This window comes from Lissotriton helveticus, chromosome 8, assembly GCF_964261635.1.
Source record: "Lissotriton helveticus chromosome 8, aLisHel1.1, whole genome shotgun sequence".
Taxonomy (NCBI): domain Eukaryota; kingdom Metazoa; phylum Chordata; class Amphibia; order Caudata; family Salamandridae; genus Lissotriton; species Lissotriton helveticus.
In genome coordinates this window covers 155,954,527-155,979,260 of record NC_136069.1, presented here as the reverse complement: position 1 = coordinate 155,979,260, position 24,734 = coordinate 155,954,527, and the positions used below count along the sequence as shown (strand labels likewise).

Sequence of the window (24,734 nt, the reverse complement as noted above, 5' to 3'; positions counted from 1 at the left end):
ACATGACCTGCTGGCTTGCATAGGTGCATCGTATTGTTGAGTTGTTTTTGTTTTGTAATCGACTTCATATGTTGCATTGTGTTGGAGTGTTGTATTCTAAATTTTCTGTGGTGTTTTTGTTGCAGTCTAGGATTGTTATTCTTTGTTGTGCTGTATTTCTATCGTTGGGGTGCGTTATTGTAATATGGTATGGTGTTGTTATATTGTTGATGTACCTCAACCACAGTCTATCTGTTTCACAGTTAACAGATGTTCTTGTCACACTTTTCCACCTCTACAAATCTTCTTTCAAACTAGAATTGTAAACTGGCTGTGCAGTAATCACTCCCTTATTCACCTCCAAAGACATGTAAGCCAAAAATGTTTTGTGATTCGGCCATAGCACTCGAGTGGGATCGATTAAACACCTTCTTTGGGTTACTGGTATTACATAAAACAACAGTTTTAAGAGTAGATGAAAATGAATTGAGGAATTTAAAACCATGACACTTTTTTGCTTATTTTATTAGGGATGGATATCTAGCAGGAAATGACAACAAAAAGTGTAAATCAATAGTGGTGTTGAATTCGGATGAGTTAAACAAGAATGTTTTGAACTTCCGGGGAGAGTTCTCCAAGGGGGGGCTTCACAAATCTTCCATTCAAATCGACCTCTGTGTCTTTCTGTAAAGCATAAAGAACTCCACTGACGAGTTTGTCGGAGGAAGCATAGATCCTAGATAGATTTTTGGAACTCCCTCATCTTTCCAGTCACTTCCGTTATCTGTGTGGCAATGCTTTTCAATAATTTCTTCTGCTGAGCCTTCTCACCAACATTCTGAAAGAGAAAACAACATGATACAATTGAGTTTTTTTTAGTTATGTAAACCCTGAAAGAAAACAAGTGAGGGGTGGTGTAAGGATGAAGGTTATTGGTGCAGCGTTCAGCTGTGCCATCCTTTATAAAGTATCCTCTATGTTCTTTAATCTGGTGTTAGTTTAAGGGGCCTCTAACCCCCAGGGACCCACCAAACGGCAGATCGGTGCTCCTCAGGGACACCCTTTTGGTGGAACCTGAGAGGTATAGTCCCTGATTGGTCTCCATGTATAGTTTTGAGGTATCCAGTAGTGACCATGGGCACTGCCTGCTGTCCATATCCCATGAAAAGTAAGCCAGAGGCTCAGGGTGAGGGCACTACAGCCGCTTTCCAGATCTGTACTGTTAGTGTTGACATTTTCCAATGTGGCGAACTCCTAAGCTAGCCCATAGATTGTACTTATTTATTGTTAGAGTTTTACATAGTGCAACTTGGCCCCAGGGTATCAGCTCACTTTATAGAATAGATACCTGTAAGGTTGAATAAAGTCTGCAAGCCTTCCCTACCTATCACCATGAGATTACAGGTAGGCTACTGAAGTGGCTTAGATGAATGCCAGGGTCTGTAAACAGCTGCACCCCTTCAAACACCTAAACTGGGATGAAGTTATGGTCCATAAGAGATCAACTGTTAAGACGTTCAGGTCTGCTTGGCATTCACACTCTTCCTGCACCAATGTTTGCTATTTCGGTCAAATTGAATTGCTCTCCCATTTTGACCCGTTATGTGATTTGGTCCATCATCTAGCAAATTGACTAGCCCCCCTGCCAACCAGTCAGACCCTTGTCTGTTGTAAGCCCCAAGTACTCTTGGGTATGTGACAATTTTGTCCCTTGACAACTGCGGTCAACCTGCCTCCCCTGTGTCCACCCTCGCACGTACGAAATGTCAGACACTCTCCCCTACCTCCTAAGGCCGACAATACCACATCTGGGCTGTCATTGTGTTTCCTATATTTCAGATGTTCATGAACCTCTATGATGGCGAACCTTAAACACTGCTGAAAGAGTGTGATCACATCACTAATCATACAACACTTCTGTATTGATCCTGAACATCTCACTGGATTAACGTCACATACTGCTTTATGTGTTTAACTGTTTATGCTGAATGCATACTGTAAACATATTCCATATACATATACATGACACCCCACACGTCACCATGGCTTTGTTTCCAACTTTTTTTGGATAAATATGCTGTGCTTTAGCTATGCTGACCACATACACATACATCCCTTTAGTTAAACCTTGACTGCCTGCCCACTTATAGAAAGGGAGTCAAGGATTCCTCGTAAATCTGGAAATGTGTCTTGTTCCATGGGTGTTGCGTGGGAACACCCACAGCAACACCCATGGAACGACCCTTTCACGCAAAGTGCTGTGTGTAAAGGGGCCATATTTACAAGGACAGGAAAAGCCACGCAGGATGGCTTTTCCTGTCCTCGTAAATATGGAGCAGTAAAATACGCCACCATTATGTCACAAAAAGTGATGTACTGGTGGCACAGGGGGCCAGTAAATCTGCCCCTAGCTTTGCAGCAGGTGCCGGTCCACTTAAAAGTATTGCAACCTTGCTGAGAAGTGTCTGTATTCTGCCTTCCAAAATTGCGGAGTGCAAGTGCACACTGAAAGGACTGAAGGTGAATACCCATGAGGAAAGACATCCTTCTGTTCTAATCAATAATTAGTATCCAGGGTCTGAACTTGGACAAAAAATCGGCCTAGGCAATAGGGCACTAATATAAAAGTGGCCCCCTATTAGCGAATTGGATAGGTAAAAAAGTGATCCACATTTGCAAATCGGGACAGTTTTGAACTTTTAAAGACAGGGTATATAGGTATTTTGCAAGGTATATGAGACTATATGAATTTGTGTGTACTGAAGGCAATATTTGTGGTAAAATCAGGGAAATCAACAGAGAAAAACGGCCCACCTGTCCATAAAACAGGCTCAGAAATTGTTAAAAAACTTGTCCACACACTAATCTATCAGACCAGCCAATTGGACATCACCTGATTGACCTATAGGCCAGTCCTACCTTGGAAGTAATATGTTATAACTCTCGGTGACTAAAAATGTCTCATTTCGTTCACATATCATTCTGTACTATTTACAAATAAGTGGGTGAACATCACAATGTGGGTGGATGGATTAGTGTATGGATATAGATGCATAGGTGGGTGGGTGAATCCATTGGTCGCGAAGTGTGCGGATGAGTGCATGCATTTAGGCGAATATGTGACTGTGGGAAGGTAGGTGGAGGTGTGAATTTGTGTGTGATGAATAACACCTAGATGTCAATGCGATGGAGGGAAACAAAGGCACAGAGTTTTTTATCACATCACGAGCACTTAAAAGAAACTATATGTTTGGGAGGCAGGTTTTTGACTTTGTTAAGTCGCTGCATGAAAGAGGTCATTAGAAGACTTGCAACTTATGAGCTGCAAGAAACAAAACGAGCTCTGTATCAAAAGCAGTAAACTACTTGCGTGTCGACAGGAAAGAGAAATCTGTGATCTGCATGTCACACAATGTGCTCTGCAGCAGGCACCTTAACCCTCTATGCTACTTTGAGGCAAAACAGAAGTGCCTTAACTAACATATTTCCTGTCCCTGAAAATTGCTGGGCACGCAACGTTCTCTGAAGTAAGCGACATCCACATAAGATAAGAGGCATTTGTTCTTGTCGCTAATTTCTTTGCAGGTGAGTTTTAAAAAATGAAGGGGCTTTTTTACAAACCGCTTGCGCCACTTTTGTGTCATTTATAACATGGGACAAGTAACGTTTGGGTGGCGCAAGGGCCTTGTAAATAAGCCTCGAAATGTTTAAGTCGAGTGTCTTTGCTTTTCATGACTCTACCCTTCGTGACCCTCCACGCCCTTTCCACTGCCACAGCTTGACCCCAAAATGTTGGGTTCCATGGAGTAAATAATCCAGGAGTGTGATTGGCTGCTAAATATGAGTGCATGGGGTGGGTGACTATGTGCTATTATGACTTCACTTGTACGAGCGCTCTATGTAATGCCAAGTTGCAGTATAATGTTGTTGTTGTTTATATCGCCTTCTTTGTCTGTGACTGCCTTGCGGTGTGTGTAGGAAAGTTGAAAAGTAAAGATATTCGATTTTAGGTATGTAAGTTTGGATTTAGACTTTGACGGACAATTTATTCCGTCACCAATGTGATACATATCCCATCTGTAATATCCTAGGGGGCTTGTAATATGGGGGTGGGGGGCGGGATATCCATCACATTTGTGAAGCCACAGTTCCTTATCAATCAAAGAAATATACCTTTTAATTCCTTTGGCATATTGTCATCATGTTGTGTCAAAAGGATCTTTTACATCAAGCACCAGCCAACGCCGGATAGAGGAAATGTGTACATTTCAAGGCACAAACAGGGGTGACCTAAATAACATATTTGACTGAACTGGTATCAAATGTGGATGTGACATCTAATACTTTATATGGTGTATATTTTTGGACGGTGTGAGCTTGTAACACAAGAACAACCCATTCCTTTATTCTGGACTTTATATTAATTCCAAATACCACTTCATCTTATTCAATTCATTGTTAGGAAATCAGGCAGCCTATGTTGTCTCAATTGACATCTTGCTAATGATTCTTTTAGGGGTGTCCAGTACCACAACGAGGGGACAGAGGGTTTCATAGCTTCTGACAGTTGCGGCTCTAGGCTCATGGCCCCCCTGGGCAGGGAGCGTAGGTAGGGGGCCCCGGAAGAGATGGTCCGGGCGAGGCGGAGCCCCCCGCAGCTCAGGAAGGGGGTCAGGGTGTTTGGAAGTGGAACAGAGTCAGAGGCTGCCAAATCCCTGCCATTGGGGCCTCCACGCAAATACGTATCCATCCTAAGAGGATTATTATATTAAGGATATATAGTGGCGTGGCGGCCCCTGGGGTATGGTGAATCTGTGCAGGTGCACAGCTTGCACATGCCTAAGGCCGGCCCTGCTTCTGGAGGAGATGAAGAGGTAGTTTCCAGGTTCACGGTTTATGCTGGCCGACGCACCACTTGGGAGTCGAATGACCCATTTATTTTCAGACAAACAATTATATTTTCTTTTCATTACCGTCACTTGGGAGAGGATGAAAACACCATATCGTCTCAGGAATGCTTGAGTCAAAGCAGCATCCTTTGCTTCTGCACACTGCGGCTGTGACGCCACCATAGCCACAATCTGTCCTCTTATTTGCTGGTACTAGACATTGGTTATTACCTGAAAAGACAAGAAAAATGTTCATTGCCTATATACATTTTGCACTGCAGGGGGTGAGGAATAGCACCCCTTCCTTCAGCTGTGGCTGATTTCAAGCAGCCCCTACAATCCACCAGACATATGTGCACATTTTCAGTTCTCTCAAATACAAGATAATGCACCACCAGCCCAATATCATCAACCATAAAGCAATGGCGTAACAGTAGCCCTGGCAGTGCGGGGCTGGCCTGAGCTCCAGAGGGCCTCCTCTGACACTGTGCATGATGAAGGCCGCTGGCTCTTAACTGGGTACTATGCAGGGGGGCCCCCTCAAATGTCATTACGCCGCTGCCATAAAGCTCTATTTAAGTTGCTGGTTAACACACATGGGAAGATCACAGGCACAAATATGGTGACAATCACATAGAGATGCTGCAACATGCACCTCCAGACAACAAATGGCATCAGATTTCACGCGAAACATACAGACCAGGTCAGCCTTGGAGTGGAACAGCCACAACCATCACACGCCTTTTGGCTTCTGCGAAAGTTGTCTCCTTGCTGTCCCACATGATAACACCTCATCCAAATGAGCATCCCAAATCACAAATGCTATAGGTAACAAGTGAATGGCCTCAAGTATCTGTTCTCTCCCCTATAATCTTCAGTGAGTACATTCAGTCTTTCAAAGTCCTCCTCACCAAGCATGCCATCTTGAGTTACTGCTACACCATTGATACAAACTGTACCTGAAAGTCTCCACAGTCAAGGACGTTCTTCATCTCAAGTGTTGCCTCACTTACATCCATGTCTGGGTGTTGAGGGCCAGCCTGAAAGTGACCTCAACGAAGATGAATTCTTTCTCATCTCATCACTAACAATTACAAGCAAGTCTAAATCTAGAAATGGGCATCAGTCATGAAGTCTAAAGGTTTCTCACTCAACTCTGCAAGTGCAAAATAGCTCAGATTTATTGTAAATAGGGACTTGTCCTTCAAAACCTATTTCACCAAGAAAACGTAGAGAGCCAAATACTAGACCACCGTTCTATGTAGAAAAAGCTATACTTTCCAGACAAGGACTTCAGAGCAGCAATTCAAGTTTTCATTCTATCTTATTTGCATGTCAACAACCTGTTACTTGCCAGCATACCTTACTCCTCTCAGACTCTTCCACACAGAGTGCTTCTATGTGCATCATCAAAGGATCAAAAATGTATAACTGCATAGCTCCAACCCTGTTGGGCCTGCACTACTTGCTCCTCCTACTCTACATATTTTCATGGCCTGATGCATGTAGGGGAAGGCAGTAATACACTAGGCAAATTAACCAAGGGGAGACATCGTTTACAATGCAAATGTTACAACGCATGCCATTATAACGCAATATTTATAACACAAAATCCATTACAACACATGTCATTACACCAAATACCATTACAGTGCATGCCATTACAACGCATTCCCCAAAGTAACGCTCCGACAGAGTTAGAATAGTAGTTTGCGTTGTAATGGATTATGTGTTGTAATGGCTTGTGTTGAAATTACATGGATTTTTTGATGTAAAAAATGCATTGTAATTTGCCCGATTCTAACCAACACATCAGGCCATCGTAAACAAGGATCCACATCATCAGACTTGAAATCAAGAAACACAAAAATTAGAGGTTGATAAGGTGACTTGCTTTAATCTATGCACTCTAGATGTTTAATAATCCCACTCCACAGTTCTGGTTTGTCTCTTAATTTGTGCAGTTCACAAATGAGACAAACGCACATGTCTTTAAGGAGCATGTCATCTTGCACAAAAAAGACACTTCCCTCATCCGTTGACCTCAGGGTTCATCAACATGTTAACATGCACAGTCATTCTTTACCCATTCTCCTTATGTACAGCTCCATAGCATGACCTGCACCAACTGAGTCCTAGTAGGTCATTAGGCAAAGTTCAAACTCCCTATGCCTCCTAAACAACGTAGAGCCTGACTGTATGCCTGATAATGCAAAGCCTCTGTCATGCCCCTGTCTCCATGTGCTGTTTGGTCCCCATTGTTTTCACTGTTGTCTAGTTGGGCAGGTGCAGGTGCCATGTACTCGGACATGCACTTTTCACTGTTTTCTAGTTGGGCAGGTGTCATGTACTCTGCTGTCCACTTTATTTAGGCATGCTGTGTTCTATAGTTTGAGTGCACTGTTTTAAGATCTGTTTAACTAAGTGCAAATGTTCAGAGTTTTAGTTTGAACAAACATAACACTGAATAGGTAAAAGTCTCTGTTTCCTGCAGACCTCGCAGTTGCCTACCATGCTTGCTTGTTGCCTATTTGTTCAACTGCCCTGCCATCAAATTAAAGCCTTCCATTTCCTGCCCCAGTCTCCTGCCAAAGACAGGCTTGTACTTAACAGTAAAAACTCAGGAATCTTCAGGAAGGCTACAGTGCCTAATGCGTTTGTTTATTCAACCTTCTGTTTCCTGCCCCAGGCTACTGCCAGAAACAGTATTCAAATTCACAGGAAACACTAAGATTAACAATTGCATGATAGGTTATAAATACTGCTTTCAAACTCAGTCCCCTGCTTGGCGTACTAGATCCAAACTGAGAGGGAGCAGAGTCTCCCATCAGTGCGTCATTGGATCCGAGCTCCCCTGCTAGTGACAAGAATAACTTGGATATCTTTGCCTAAAACTTGGGGGACAGCAACCCCTCTTGGAAATCTGCCACTTCAAGACAGCTTCCAACAATCTTGAACCCTTGAACCTGGTTGATCAGCCTACTCCAGCTTGCCCCCATTGCCTTGTCTATGACTATCTTTTCATGTTTTAATGCTACAGCTATACTGGCCCTTTACACAGACCTCAGGTTAGAGTATCAACCGGGTGCTGATAGTTGGGGTATCCTCTTTTTCTTCAATGACAACCTAGCAATTTGAGTTTGACTAAGAAAGCCTTTGCAAAAGAAAAGGACTACGAGTGAAGTAACACAGTGTTATGGACAGGTAAAGATTTTAAAACTATCTGTGCAGAGGCTAAAGGATACACACTCAGGATTCAGTGCAGTGGTTAGTGCTCAAGGGCCTTTCACATGGAGTCGAATTTCAGATAGTAATTCTTGTTTGTATGTTTCATTATGGACTCCAACCTCAGGCTGATTGTAAATCATTCCTGTATGGCTGTATGCAATGACTGTGCTTTTTTTGCACCACCACTCCAGACTGCAGAAGTGTGCTTTGCCACTAGAACCTAAGGAGTCCTTCTCAGAAGAGTTAACACCCACCTGCCATCTTTTACACAAGTGCTCCAGATACACCAGAATCATCGCTCTCACTCTCCTTCTTTCTCCAGCTGTTCTTCCCTCTAAGGCTCGTCACTGGTATCAGACATTCTAAGGATTAACGTTAAGGGTAAGTGCTGGAAAATCTACACTTCCGCAGAAGCCCTGGGAATTCAGATGAGTGAACCTTGGTGTGACCACCTCCAAATGATCTCCAACCTCATTCGCTTAAAGACACACCTCCCTTACTGCAAAATGGTGCAAATTGTTCATCCTATTTGTTTCTAGTGCAAACTATTTCTGATATGTGAATCCTTTTATTCATACTTCCCATCTCCTTTTTAAATATCATCACCACATTTCAAATATGTCTTTCTATGTCAGCGTTTTTTAACTTTTAATATTCTGTTTTTCCTTCTTTATTCTAAGTTGACTTGCCAATGCACCTTCCCTCAGCTTTTATGAAGCGATCTGACACCTGCTGAGGCTTGACCTATTCTATTTTACACCTACAAACAAGAAATAAATATGCTGCAGTTTCTGACTGATTGAAATGGGGGTCTCTGGTTGGCAGGTTTATACTCTGTCCAAGTAGGGACCCTTCCTTCTAGTCAGGATAAGGGGGTTATGCTTCTAAAATGACCCCTGCTCACTCCCTTGGTAGCTTGGCCGAGGAGTCAGGCTTATCTCAGAGGCAATGTGTAAAGCCTTTGAACATAACACACAGTAATTCAGTAAAAACCCTGCAAAAGGACACAACACCAGTTTTAGAAAACTAGGCAATATTATTCCCTGTAAAACAAGACCAAATGAATAAAAATCCAACATACAGTTATCAAAATATGAATAATGCAAAACTAGACTTAAAATACAGTTCCTTAAAGTCAATAGCTCCATCAGGGGCTAGTGCAGAGTTGTGAATAAACAAATCCAGCAGTTCAGGCTGACCGCTGCGTTGTGGGTCAGCTATATTGTCGGGAAGGCCTGCAAACAATACCTTGGAAATGCAGGGTGTTGTTGAACTTGCAATGCGCTCTGAAGAGACGGCGCCGATGGCATCGGCAAGTATCGGTCCCGGAGTTTGGTGCAGGAGTCATCGGGCCCGTGAAGTCACACGTGTTGCAGATCTGACTCCGTGAGGTTGAAGTCAGGAGCGCTGGCAAGTGTTGGGGCTGCTGTGCGAACTGGAGCCATACGGCGTGCGGTGCACTCAGGTGAAAGTGCAGGTAGTGGCTTGGTGATGGCATCCAGCAGCGTCAGTGAGACCAGGGCTGCAGTGCGAAGGGGGGCAGTGCTCAGTGCAGTGCTAACAGGTCACGGTGCAAGGAGTGCTGTCATCAGTAAACAATATGGAGTTGATGGCTCCAGCATCAGTGGGCCAAGGCTGTGTGTGGGATGGTGTAAAGGATACACGACGATTCTGCAGGAGCGTCAGGAATCCGAAGTATAATCCACAGCCTTCCCCTGCAGCCTTCCGACTCTATCAAGCACTAGAGCACAGGAGGCAAGCCAGGGGAAAACAGGGAGACAAAACAAGGAAAGGTTGGGGGTAACAATTGGGTGTTGAGGGTCGTCAGACTGGTCGTCTCAACCTTCTTGTGGGCTTGGCAATCAAGAGAGACTGTAATGCAAAGCGTTATATTCTTAAATCTGAAGAGGACAATCACATTCCCAATTACACAACATAACCTTTCATACCTAGCTGGTTGTATGTTAATGTCCCTGAATGGATATGGGAGAACCTCTGGAAATGGATATAACTGGAGCTGCAGTGAAGAAGACAAAACCCTCATAAGTCTAATGACTCAATGTATACTTGTGTTATGAGTGACTAACAATATATCCTGCTCACTCTGATCTTCTGTCTTAACTGCCACGAAGCACACCCCAAAGGTTTGTTTGAATACAAGAATTCTGTTGCCAATATCCTTGATAGTGGGAACAACATCTACAATAAACAAAACAGGGAATCAAACACTTCAATACAGTCTTACTGATACCAATTACAATGTGCAGCGCAATAATGCGCTGTTACCGTGTTTCTGGAACATGTAGCTGTAGCCCAGTCCTCACTGGTCCACGCAAGATATCAAGTCCAAATAGGTGAAATATATCACCAGAGCTGAATAACCCCAAGGAAATGGTGTCAGAAGGGATGGGCAGGGGTAAAGAAAGGCCCTAACTGACTAAGGTAAGAGCACCGGTAACAACCCGGCCGCCAGCGGAGAAGAACCCGGCTGGCAGCGGAGCAACCCGGTGTAGGAGAAAAAAGGAAGGGTGAAGGTTTGCCCGGCCTGTCAGCGGAGACAAACCCAGCTGACAAGCGGAGCGGAAATGAGGCCAACAGCAGAGAGAGGATGCCCGGCTCGTCAGCGGAGCACAAGCCCGGCTGACAAACGGAGCAGTACTGCGGCAAATGGTAGGGAGAGGAATCCCGCCGGATGGCGGAGATAAACCCGGCCGCCGGGCGGGACACCAGAACACTGGAAAGGCAGTAAAATCGGGAAAAGACACGGAACGTGTCAAAATGCACAAGCGCGGTGGTGAGGCACTTGGCAAACGAGAGGGACGGGCTGCGAAGGCTCACAAATGAACCAACGGAGCCGAGGACACTCTCGATCCGGAAGAACGCCAGGACGTAGGAAAACGGAAGTCAGGCACAGGAAGTCAGGCAACAAACGAACCCAACGGAGCTAGACGCTAGAACGTGAAGCGTCGCTCCCTGGGTCAAGGAAACCTAAATAGTGCACAATTAAAGGGACAGCGCACTGGGAGGGGGCTTGAGGCATGACAGTACACTCCCCCCACAACAACCCCCACCTGGTTTTGGCTTGTCAGGGTATCTTTTATGGAACGCCCTTAACAGCCTAGGAGCATGGACATTGGAAAAGGGTTCCCATGTACGCTCTTCCACACCGTATCCCTTCCAATGAACCAAATACTGGACCGTACCCCTCACTCTACGGGAATCCAGGATAGTCTCGACCTCGTATTCCTCCGAGTCCTGCAGAGTTAACGGAGTAGGTTTTGCTGGCAGTTTAGTCCCTGGCTCAACCGGTTTTATTAGGGAAACATGGAATACCGAATGAATCCTGAATGAAGGCGGAAGCTGCAATCTTATGGCAACAGGATTGATTATTTTTTCCACCTTATAGGGACCTATGTATTTGGGATTGAACTTGCGTGGACCCCCAAGAGCAATGTATTTGGTGGAGAGCCAAACCTCATCTCCTGGTGTGTATATGGGTTCTAATCTTCTGTGTAGATTTGCCCCTTCTGTGTATCTCACCTTGGCCATCTCAAGACTCTCTAATGCCTTCCTCTGTATCTCAAGTAACATCTCTACTCTATCTGCAGCAGCAGGGGTTGGACAATCTGTGGAACAACCTGTGGGCAGCAACTTAGGGTGATAACCATACAAGCAAAAGAATGGAGAGACTTTGATAGAGGAGTGTGTGCTGTTGTTATATGAGATTTCTGCTACCCAAACCAACTCATCCCAGTCCACTGGAGACTGCAACACCTGATTCCTTATGTATTGCTCAAAACACTGATTGACTCTCTCCGTCTGTCCATCTGACTGTGGATGGTGACTTGAGGACAGACGGACGTCTATCTGGAGCAAAGAACACAAACTCTTCCAGAACCTTGACACAAATTGGGCTCCTCTGTCGGAGACCAAAGCAGAAGGGAAACCATGAAGTCGCACTATGTGTTGCATGTATATGGAGGCTAATTCAATTGCTGTGGGTAAACGTTGTAACGGTACAAAATGAGCCATTTTGGTGAACATATCCACCACCACCAGCAACGTATTGTTCTTTGCCTTAGTGAGCGGTAGTTCCACTATAAAATCAAGGGACACCGTATGCCAGGGACCGGGAGGGGAAGGTAATGGCATGAGAAGGCCTACAGGGTTGAGGCGAGAAACCTTAGTTTGTGCACACACATAGCATGTCTTAACAAAGTGTTCTATGTCTGCCAACATGGTAGGCCACCAGTAACGGTCACGCACAGTGCTAATGGTTTTCTTAATCCCTGGATGACCCGCTATGGGATGTGTATGATACCACTGCATGACTTGTTCCTGGAGGTTCTTTGTCGGTATAACCACTCCACCTTGTACACACACAAGGTCTCCCTTCTTGGACGTGTCTTGTGAACCCACTATAGCCTGCATGTCTGCTGACGCTTGACTACACTTGACCTGTGCCAGGAATTCATCCTCTGACCTAGTTCCTCCTACAATATTCATTCTAGGGATAATCAGTGTAGGCTCAATGGGATCTATAGGAGTATCGAATCCCAACCGTGAAAGTGCATCTGCCTTCCCATTACGTCTGCCTGGTCTGTACTGGACAGTGAAGTCGAACTCACTAAAGAACTGAGACCAACGCAGTTGCCTCATGGAAAGTGCCTTTGCCGACTTGAGATATTGGAGGTTGCGATGATCGGTGTATACCACCGCGGGATGTCTAGCACCTAGGAGATACTGCCGCCACTCTTCGAATGCCTTCTTGATAGCTAGAAGTTCCTTATCCCCTACCGCATAATTGTATTCAGCAGGGGAGAGTTTGTGAGAATAATAGGCCACTGGATGACACTCACCGGACACGGCATCCGCCTGAGATAGAACACCTCCCACTGCCACTTGCGAGGCGTCTACCTCCACCACAAAGGGCAGAGCGGGGTCGGGATGATGTAGCACCGGGGCACTGGTGAAAGCATTCTTTAGCAACTGGAATGAACGCTCTGCCTCACCGGACCAGATGAAAGGAACCCCCTTTTTCAACAATGATGTGATGGGCGATACCAAGTCTGAGAAATTGCGAATGAATCTCCTATAGAAATTGGCCAGCCCTATAAAACTCTGGACTTCCTTGATTGTACGCAGAGCCGGCCATGCCAAAACAGCCTCCACCTTGGAGGGATCCATGCGCAGGCCTCTAGGGGAAACGATGTATCCCAAGAAAGGGACCTCTTGCGTGTGAAAAGTACATTTTTCCAACTTACAATACAATCGATTGTTTAGTAAACGTTCCAACACGTTACGTACATGCTGTTGGTGTATCTCCAAAGTAGAGGAAAATATCAGCAGATCATCAATGTAGGCAATTACATAATCATCAAGAATGTCTTTCAATACCTCATTTATGAAGAATTGAAATGCCGCCGGGGCATTACAGAGCCCAAAGGGCATTACAAGGTACTCGAAGAGACCATACTTGGTGCAGAACGCCGTCTTCCACTCGTCTCCCTCCTTGACTCGTACCAGATGATAAGCGCCCCGCAAGTCCAACTTGGTGAAGTACTGGGCATTGCGAATTCTGTCAAGGAGGGAGGCTATGAGAGGAAGAGGATAACGGTTCTTGATAGTCACTTCATTGAGCTTCCTGTAATCGATACAACATCGCAGGCCCCCCTCCCGTTTAGGAATAAAAAACAATGAAAAAGAGGCTGGGGATCGCGATGGTCTGATGAATCCCTTCTCAAGCATAGAGTCGAGATATTCACGTAAATATACGTTTTCCTTTTCAGTGAGGGCATACACTCTGCTACAGGGTATTCTGGCTCCTGCCTCAAGATCATTACGGCAGTCGTAGACTCGGTGTGGCGGAAGAACCTCTGCTTCCTGTACATCAAAGACTGCTTGCAATTCGTGGTAGCAGGGTGGTAGAACAGGACAGGCCTCCGTACATTCCGTGGCTGTGTGTGCCTCTCTCTTAGTAACCCCTACCACAGGCCCCGGAACCACCGGAGGAAAGGATATAGTGGATGTTTCCCAATTGATGTCAGGATTTTGCGTTCTTAACCATGGGATACCCAGAAGCACCCGGAACTGTGGAGAACTAATTAAGTCAAACGTTAAGTCTTCATGATGATCAGGTGCTATAACCATGTGCATCGGGTTGGTGTGATGTGTAACTGGACCAGAAAGAAGGGGACTGCCATCGATGGTAGTGACATTACTGGCAATCTCCTTTTCAGTGTCGGTTATCATGTTCTCCCTAGCCCATTCTCTGTCCATGTAGTTTCCAGAAGCCCCAGAGACCACCATTATCAAAACGTGTAAACCAAGAGTGCCTTGTGTGAGATATGCTGATATGTACAAATGGTTAGTAGGAGCGTATGTATAATCGGAAGAAGAGACTGTTAGTCCAGACCTACCTGAGTTCCTCGTCTCACAAGAACTCAGGCTGACTAGTTTCCCGACACCTTGGACTGAGCGGGTTTAACTGGGCATTCTCTTAGGAAATGACCCGCTTTCCCACAATACAAACATAATCGAAGAGTTCTTCTTCTCTGTCTTTCCTCGGAAGTCAGAGGGCCTCGGACTATGCCTATCTGCATGGGTTCACTGTCTTCCGTGGCTTTTTCTGGGGCACTCTTTTTCTCCTTCAGAGCAACATACCGATACTCATGCTTCCCTTTCTCTTTCTTTCGTTCATGCAATCGATGGTCTATCTTCACTACCAAATCTATGAGAGCGGTACAGGAGGTAGGAAGATCGACTATCTGGGACAAGGCGTCTTTCAGTTCCTCGCGCAACCCCCTGTAGAACATGGTACTTCGTTTTTCCTCCGGCCAGTCGGACTCAATCACCAACCGGCGGAATTTGGTAATATAGGCCACCAGATCCTGAGTACCCTGTCTCAATTCTAACAATTCTGTATCGGCAGAATGTGTATACATGTGTCGATCGAAGAGTTTACGAAATTCTCGTCGAAATGCTGCATAATTATGTAGCAGGGGGTCATCTCTGTCTACTAAGGGAATAGCCCAATCAGCCGCAGAACCACTGAGGTAAGATATTACAAAAGCTACCTTAGCCTGATCTGAGGGAAAACATTGAGCCTTGCAAGAGAAGTGTAGTTGGCATTGACTAAGGAAAGCCGCGCATCGCGCTGTTTCTCCTGCAAAACGCTCAGGGGGTGCCAGAGGTATCGAATGTGGAGTGGTCACCTGCACAACCGATGTCCCTCCTCCTGTAGCACCAGAAGCATGTTGTCTCTGCAGGGTGTCCATTCTGGCCATCAATGTCTGAGTCTCAACCTGCAGATTACCCAACATACCTGCCACATCCGCCAGCGTGACCGCTTCGAGATCCATGACGCTCAGGCAGAACTAACCTCTTGGGCTTCACGTTCTGTAAAGGATACACGACGATTCTGCAGGAGCGTCAGGAATCCGAAGTATAATCCACAGCCTTCCCCTGCAGCCTTCCGACTCTATCAAGCACTAGAGCACAGGAGGCAAGCCAGGGGAAAACAGGGAGACAAAACAAGGAAAGGTTGGGGGTAACAATTGGGTGTTGAGGGTCTTCAGACTGGTCGTCTCAACCTTCTTGTGGGCTTGGCAATCAAGAGAGACTGTAATGCAAAGAGTTATATTCTTAAATCTGAAGAGGACAATCACATTCCCAATTACACAACATAACCTTTCATACCTAGCTGGTTGTATGTTAATGTCCCTGAATGGATATGGGAGAACCTCTGGAAATGGATATAACTGGAGCTGCAGTGAAGAAGACAAAACCCTCATAAGTCTAATGACTCAATGTATACTTGTGTTATGAGTGACTAACAATATATCCTGCTCACTCTGATCTTCTGTCTTAACTGCCACGAAGCACACCCCAAAGGTTTGTTTGAATACAAGAATTCTGTTGCCAATATCCTTGATAGTGGGAACAACATCTACAATAAACAAAACAGGGAATCAAACACTTCAATACAGTCTTACTGATACCAATTACAATGTGCAGCGCAATAATGCGCTGTTACCGTGTTTCTGGAACATGTAGCTGTAGCCCAATCCTCACTGGTCCACGCAAGATATCAAGTCCAAATAGGTGAAATATATCACCAGAGCTGAATAACCCCAAGGAAATGGTGTCAGAAGGGATGGGCAGGGGTAAAGAAAGGCCCTAACTGACTAAGGTAAGAGCACCGGTAACAACCCGGCCGCCAGCGGAGAAGAACCCGGCTGGCAGCGGAGCAACCCGGTGTAGGAGAAAAAAGGAAGGGTGAAGGTTTGCCCGGCCTGTCAGCGGAGACAAACCCGGCTGACAAGCGGAGCGGAAATGAGGCCAACAGCAGAGAGAGGATGCCCGGCTCGTCAGCGGAGCACAAGCCCGGCTGACAAACGGAGCAGTACTGCGGCAAATGGTAGGGAGAGGAATCCCGCCGGATGGCGGAGATAAACCCGGCCGCCGGGCGGGACACCAGAACACTGGAAAGGCAGTAAAATCGGGAAAAGACACGGAACGTGTCAAAATGCACAAGCGCGGTGGTGAGGCACTTGGCAAACGAGAGGGACGGGCTGCGAAGGCTCACAAACGAACCAACGGAGCCGAGGACACTCTCGATCCGGAAGAACGCCAGGACGTAGGAAAACGGAAGTCAGGCACAGGAAGTCAGGCAACAAACGAACCCAGCGGAGCTAGACGCTAGAACGTGAAGCGTCGCTCCCTGGGTCAAGGAAACCTAAATAGTGCACAATTAAAGGGACAGCGCACTGGGAGGGGGCCTGAGGCATGACAGATGGAGCTGTGCATCCAGTAACTTACGAGCAGTACACCAGATCCCAATGGAAGCAGTGGCTTGGTGGCGGCGTCAGGTGGCGGCATCGGTGAGACCAGGATTGTAGTGTGAAGTGGAGCAGTGCTCATGACAGTGCTAACAGGTCATGGAGCCGGCAGCGGCATCCGTTGGGGCATTTTTCTTTTGTTGCAGCACAAAACAAAAAGTTCCCAGTGCTGGTAGCAGTTATTCCTGAGACTTCTTGGACAGGGTAAATCTCTGCCTCAAGCCCTTCCAGAATCTCAGGAAAATAAGTTGCAGGAAGTCCAATCCTTTCACTGCCCAAGACAAAAGCAGCAACTGCAGGCCAACCCAATAAAGCAACAAGCAGCAAAGGAGCAGTACTCCTTCTGGCAGCTCTTCCAGCTCTTTTTCTTGTCAGGTTCCTTAGTCCAAAAAGGTTGTACATTTCTGGGGTCAGGGAACACCACATTTATAGTACTTTTCTCTTTGAAGTCTTTGGCAGACATTCTCCATTGCTCAGTAACAACAGTCCTGTCCTCCCTGGTCAAGCTTCACTACAGGAGGTGGAGACAGCACTGTGCAGAGCAGACATAGCCTATTCAGGTGCTAGTAAAAACTCCTCCCACCACTCTAAATGCAGAAAGGTCTATGCAGCCTGACTATGAGTCACCCAGGAAGGCAAGGCACACCTCAACCCCCCTTGTGACTGTCCATAGTGAATGCCATTACTCAGCTCCCACCACTCCAAAACCAGACAGTGAATACACAAACAGACAGAGGGACACAAGATGGTTAAAAAGAAAGCGTCCACTTTCTAAAAGTGGCATTTTCAAACACACAATTTTAAAACCACCTTTACTAAAATGTGTGTTATTAAGTTCAGAGAGCCTGAACTCCAAGGCTGCTCCAATGTTAGCTTATGGGAGAGCTAGTCCTTGCAATAGTGAAACATGAAATGCACAGTTGTTCACTATCAGGACATATAAAATACATCACTACCTTTCACATACACTGCATCCTGACCATGGGGGGTAACTTTGGCCTACCTTAGCGGTGCCTTACATGTATGTAAAGGGAAGGTTGGGGCCTGGCAAGTGGGTGCACTTGCCAGGACGACATGGCAGGTAAAACTATGCACAGATGCTGCAGTGGCAGGTCTGAGACATCTTTGAAAGGCTACATTTATGGGTGACAAAAGCAGTGCTGTAAGACCACTAGTAGCATTTGATTTACAGGCCCCGGGCACACCAGTGCACAATACTAGGGACTTACTAGTAAATTAAATATGCCATTCATGGATAACCAATCATAACACAATTTACAGTACGAGTACTTGCACTTTAGCACTGAAAAACAGTGAAATAGTGTGCAGAGACACTAAACCAGCAAAAACAAAATCCAGCATACCATCAAAAACAGGAGGTCAGAAAGTAAAAAGACAGGGGAAACACGCCAAAAGATGCCAGGTCTAACACTTGCTCACACACCTTTCCTAAAACCATACAGGAACTTGGTTGAAATGATGACTGAGTTAAGCTGTCAAAGGGACAAAATGACATCAGAATTGTATGCATAGTGAAGTAATTTACAGCTCAGGGATAAAAAGGGTGTTTACTGGTGCTTTCCACATTAAGCCACTTCATGCAGCATAAGTATGAATTAATTTTATGGGTGACGTGACACCTGTGTTGTATCTGTAGTATAATACCTAAATTACTGGAAAATAATTGTTAATGAGGTGAGGCAATAACGGTGCTTTTCGAAATTAACAGTTTCTTTATCATCCTCTCGCAAGAAATGTTCTGCTAAAGTATGTCTTCTACCATGGAGGTCCAGGGACATCTTTAATCCACAATTCATCCAGTGGCTCAGTTGAGCACACATTGGCTGTGAGGGTCTATGGATATTTCACGATTTACCGTCACAAGAAGGCAATCTATGTAGAGCCAGCCACTAAGTACATTGCTATTTGCCACTTTGTTCCACTGCACATAAAAAACACTGTTAGAAAATGGCTCTCTCTGAAGGGTCGCCACCCCAAAGTTTTTGCCTTCCCCCTCTTCTTTTTGCTGATTCTTGTTGTTGGTCTTAGGACTCTGTGCACTTTACCACTTCTGACCAGTTCTAAAGTGCATGTGTTCTCCCCTAAACATGGTAACATTGCTGTATACACAACTCGCACATTTAATTTACTTGTAAGTCCCTTATAAAGTGGTAGACCATATACTCAGGACCTGTGACCTAAATGCTACTAGTGGAGCTGAAGCACAGATTGTGCCACCCACACCAGTGGCCTTTCAAACCTGACTGAGGTGTGCGTTTGCAAGGCCTGTGTGTGCAGTTTACTGCCATTTAAAACCACTTGCCAAGCCGGTATGCACTTCAAAGATCCTTCTTTGAAATCATCCTCACTGCAAAGGCACAACTGGGTATAAGCACTGGGGCTCTGACCCTACTAAGACAGTACACGGTTGGACCTGGGAAGAACTCTGCCAGGAGTAAAGACATCTGTGCTGCACAGATTGCCACTCTGCTTGACTGCTGCTGTAGAAGAACTGCTTTTCTGCTTTGCTGTGCTGTCCTGCAGCCTACTGATCTCTACGCTGCTGAGGACAAGGACTGGATCAATCTCACTTGAACCCAGAGTGACTCCAAGAGCTTGCTGGCTTGTTCCCTCTTCTGAAGCCTCATGCCATCAAAGACTTCCTTCAACCCTGCAACGGCACCCTGACTAGGCTTCGGCAGAATTCTGCTGAGTTGCCAAAAAGCTACATCAAATTCGGTGTGAGAGTGGAATATTGATTGGCCACTGACAGTCGCCTAGGGCAGGTTCTGGCATTCTCATTAGTAGAGATAATGATGGCCAATATCCTTAGAGCAGGCTTTTAGAAATATGCGCAGAGCGCATACCCTCCGAGACACGTCCAGTCTCTGTTTTGCTGGTTTTCTTTCCACTGCCGTTGAAATATAACAAACCGCTGAAATATAATAAACACGAGTTGCATCATCGCATGCATGTTGCTGGCAAAGCGAAAATCAGAAGCCCAGCTTCAGTTCCCACAAATCACCACCACAGTCTCCCTCAAGTTGAAGAAGAACACCTACCAATCAGTCAGCTGTTCACTTGCTGCCAGCCTTGGAGTTCTGGTGGTCCATCTGATACCATGTCGGACAGTTTTGCTGTCCGGGTCTGCTTTGGCAAAAACATAAGATGTTGAAACTGATGCGGTACCGCCCATATGTGTGTGAATCACGGTGGACCTAGCTGAGCATTGGCTTCAGGAAAGTGCCACAGCCTAGTCCTTCCTTTGTGTCAACAGTGTGGGGAATGGCCACTGAGCTCACACACAGACTATTCTGCAAGCCTGGGGATCTCTTGCAGAGACACTGTCACCCCTGCACTGCAGTGTCCCAGAAGGGAGGACGCATCATAGTATTCTGTATGCATTTCTAAGCTGGATTCTGAGAAGCGAATGCCTAAAAGTGGTTTTAGGCATAATTTCATGAGTGCATCCGGCTGTGCTTTCTTTTCTTGCATGTGTGTGTGCTGTTTATCACCTACTCCGACAGCCCCCTTCGGGGCAAAAGGTGCACCCGTCTGTTCACACCTGACACTTGGAAGAAACCCCCTGAGGCCCTGCCACACCCCCTCCATGCACAATCGCCCGGGCTGAATGGAGCAAATAATCGGGTATAACACGGTTCCTGCAGCAGATGCGGGTGTATCTGCCTTACCTCCTCTTCCGTCAGCCTCCATTGCAGGCCTCTTGTGTGTCCATGCCACCTCTTCTCCCTGGCACGTGGAGCAGGCTCAGGGTCCACTCCCAGCAGAGACATTGTGATGGAAATGACTGAAGTATGACAGCTGGGCACCAGTAGATCTTCGTTCCGCGGCATAGGCGGAGTTCTAAGGTAAACTCGAATTACGGGAGAGTGTTCCAATTGGTTCATGTACAACCGCACTCTAGGTAACGAGGTGACTTTGGTTTTGGGATCGGAAAGGTCCTGACGAAGGCCACAGTGACCCTATACTGTGGGCACATCACTTCGGCTGAAACATGTCAACAAATTGGCATTAAGGAGGAGTGTAAGGAGTTCATAATCTCTTCCAGTCACCGCCATCCTTCACGTTTTTAAACCTGGCCGAAGGGTCCAGGAATTAAATGTGCGCATGGTGACACCTCCGAGCTAGTTTTAACTCACACTGCACTCTCACTTTCGGTGATTCCAGTTAAACTGTTTCTATACATCTTTATTTGCTGTGTCTTGTCTTCCCCACCCTATTGCTCCACCCCAGGCGTTGGTCTGCACAGGGGTGTACTGAAGTAGCCCTATGATGAAGCATGTCACACAATTAAGTGAGTGAGGGCAGTATTTCGACACAGAGCACGTGCCACCACAGAGACAGATATGTTATCCCTCTCCACTCCTTTTGGTGTGTTCAAGTTGTGGCCAGGGGGGTCTGAATCCTTAACCCCTTCACTTTTGTGTAACATATTGATTTTATTTTACTCATAAAAATGTAATCAGTTTTTCCCTACCCCTTTTTGGGGTGTTTTCATTGTGTTACTGTGTGTGTATGCGTGTTGAACAAATACTTACACATTGCCTCTTTATATAAGCCTGACAGCCTTATGCCAAGCTACCGGAGGGTGAGCAAAGGTTATCTTTAAATGTGTATCTAGCTTATCCTGATGAGGGTGGTTGTTCCAGCTGGTACAGGGTGCATACTCTGACAACCAGAACCCCCATTTGAAAAAGACACCTTAAAGTGTGTGCCACAGAGACAAAGCTGTTCTTTCCACCAAGATTTCACATTCTGCATCTAACATTAGATCATGGACAGCAAATCGCTGCCTTCAATTAATAAGGAGAAAGAGTAGAATACTGCGGTAGCATACAATTTTTCTTTGACCACTATTCATTCTGTGTAATCTTGCTTCTGCTCTCACGAATGTAGAAGCATACATTTTCAAGGGTGTCAAAAGCCAAGGACATTGATGCTGTTTAAACCAAAGAAAGACAAATGCCCATGGATGCACCTCGTCTTTTAACATGCTTATCTAAGCCCTTACAAGCTCATTAAATTGCAATGCTTTTTTTAGTGACCCTGTGTTTGCCCAATGGGAGCAAACCTGCGATGTCCTATAGATGTGATGTGTTGTTTAGTAGTAGCACGTGCACATTAATCACACTACACTATACCCTGTTGAGTTTATTTATGATCCTTTGTGTCACTTTTGCGCTGCAAGTGCATCACTTTTTGTGAGGAACCAGCAGGGTAAAAAATGTGCCATGTTGGGTCATATTTACAAAGTGACGCATCTAGGTAGATGCGTCACTTTGTAAACTCCTGCGCCACATTATACCTGCGCCAGGTATAATGTATGCAGGGGGGGCGTTCTGATGCAAGTACGCTGCGTAGAAGTGACGCCGTGAAATCTATGAGATTTCACTGCGTCACTTCTAGGACGCAAATGCATCAATATCTTACGCCTGCCTCACAGCAGGCGTGAGACTGACACAGGTACATTTCACATGGACTGGCCCATGTGTAATGACCCATTGCTGAGTTGCGTCACTTTTGTGACACACTCAAGCAATGCGTCATTTTTGCGCCTACAGATACGTCAGAAATACTGACGTATCTGTAACTCCTTGCGACATGATGCGTCATACTGTAAATATGACGCATCCAGCATGTCGCAAGGAGGGTGCAATGAAAAGAAGGAGTGAGAAACTTTATGACCACCCGTAATCCCAAGCCCAGTAATGAAGCCTGTATGGAAGTCAAACTCACAAGCCACTGTATTGACCCGTTGGACCTTTGGCCCCACAGAATTACTCAGATGTGTTGCAATTTAACACAATGCATATCGTAACATAATGTAATTTAGCCTAACATAACCTATCTTAAAGTAAAAGAACATAACATAACATAAGAACACATAACATAGCATAACATAAGAGCAACCACTCCCTAATGACTCTCATTCTTCTTCTTTCTAATGTTTCTATACTTCTTATGCATTGAATCTTCTGTGGAAAGTTGCCCGGTAACATTGTATAATACTGTATCAACGCTTTTTTGGCCACCGGCCGCAGACCTGGTGTCCTCTGTTGTACACTTATCATGATATCATATTAGCGCCTAACTCCTCACCCCTCTGTAGAACAGCGCCGCAGCATGGTGATCCAGATGCTTCTGTAGCGCCTCACCTCCATCCAGTCTTTGACATATATACCTCTTATTCCTTTGTTCCACCCGATCTTACATCTACACAAACATCTGACTCTTCTGTAGCTCCCTGAAGCCTCGGAGAAAGCTGCACCTGCCTTGCTCACCTTGTGGCCCTTGAGGTCTGACTCTTCTGAGGCACCCTGCACCTACTCACTATTCCTTGTCTACTGACCCCTCCGTAGACACATGATTACAATTCCTGCTCCCTGACCCTTTTGTACCATTCCTGGAATGTAGCTCCTCACACCACTTTTGTTCCTTTTCTCTAACCCTCTGGAGCATCTATACCTCTGCATGAAATCTAATACTCTGATTTAGAGTTGGGCGACCATGGGAAATCCTCTAATTCTAAATCAGGAGAATCAACTGATTTATTTTCTTCCACCACAGACCTGGAGGAAACTACCTGATGGCTTAAACCGTCGTTAGGGAATCAGAGGACCGATCACCTCACCACCCATCTGTAACTCAGGTTATTAGGCACACATCCCTCGGGTGCACTTATAACCTGAACCCCAGCTGACATGCAGCTCCCATTTTTGCCCACTTCCAAGATCACAGAACCACTGAAACAGCAGATACCTGACCTCTTTATGATAAACGTATTACGGCTCTTCTTTCACAATAATGTTTTTATGTATTTATCTATTCATGTATTTATTTACTTTCCTATTTATTTACATAAGTATCCATTTACTTATTCATTCATTTTAGTATGTATGCATTAATTCATTTATGTATTATTCATCCCTCACTTCCCTTTTGAGTTTTGTATGTATGTATGCATGCATTAATACACACTCCTTTAGTTACCTTTTTTATTTATGTATGCATGTATTAACTTGTTCATTTCATTACTTACTTTTTAAATGTATGTATGTAATAATGTACTAATATCTATTTGTTCATTCCTTTGCTTACTTTTTTTAATTTTTGTATGTTCCCATACATTTATTTCTTTATTTCCTTAATTATTGATTGATATGCTCATCGTTCTGTTCTGAATTATATCGCACCTTTCAGGTGGTTCAGAGAGCTGAGAATTGATCTGCCTAAATCTGATCAGCATATAAGGTACCGGTAGATGGAAGCACTTACCCTTTGCAGTGTCGCCTGCTGTTGCTTCGTGATGCTGTAAAAGGAGAGCAAAGGCCAAGAACCAGAGCATCGCGGGCCCCATGGCAGCTGCAGCTTCACTCACAGTGGCAAAGATGAACAGGAATCCTCGCGGACTTACACTTATATGGCAAGCAATGTTTGGCTTCTGTTTGGGGCAATATTTACCTAAAGGGCGCACTGTCCAATGTCCGTCCCCTCCCACTCCTTTTGCTGCTGTCTGTAAAGGCGCAGAGGATTATGAGTCAGACGCTGAGGTGCTGGGAGTGACAGAGGGAGTGTTGGGGGAAAGGTCACATTCCATCCTCCGAGCACCCGTCCCTGCCTCACATACCTTTCACACCGTGGAATACTCAGATGCAGAACACACGCGGTATTATGTGAACCGCAGAAGGAGCCAACTCCCAAAGGTAGGTTACTGCAGGCGTGGAAATCTGCACTCAGCAGGATTAGCTCCACACTCGCCGCTGACACGTCCTGTCAT

At 45.5% G+C, this 24,734-nt stretch overlaps 1 long non-coding RNA gene across 1 annotated transcript; it reads right to left on the bottom strand.

Moving 5' to 3' along the window:
- Positions 1-486: 486 nt before the first annotated feature.
- On the bottom strand, positions 487-24,497 carry LOC144772460 (uncharacterized). Its single transcript, XR_013599753.1, has 3 exons — positions 24,233-24,497; positions 4,953-5,099; positions 487-817 (listed from the first exon to the last, which is right to left on the bottom strand). It is a non-coding gene; the product is annotated as an uncharacterized LOC144772460 (long non-coding RNA).
- Positions 24,498-24,734: the final 237 nt, after the last annotated feature.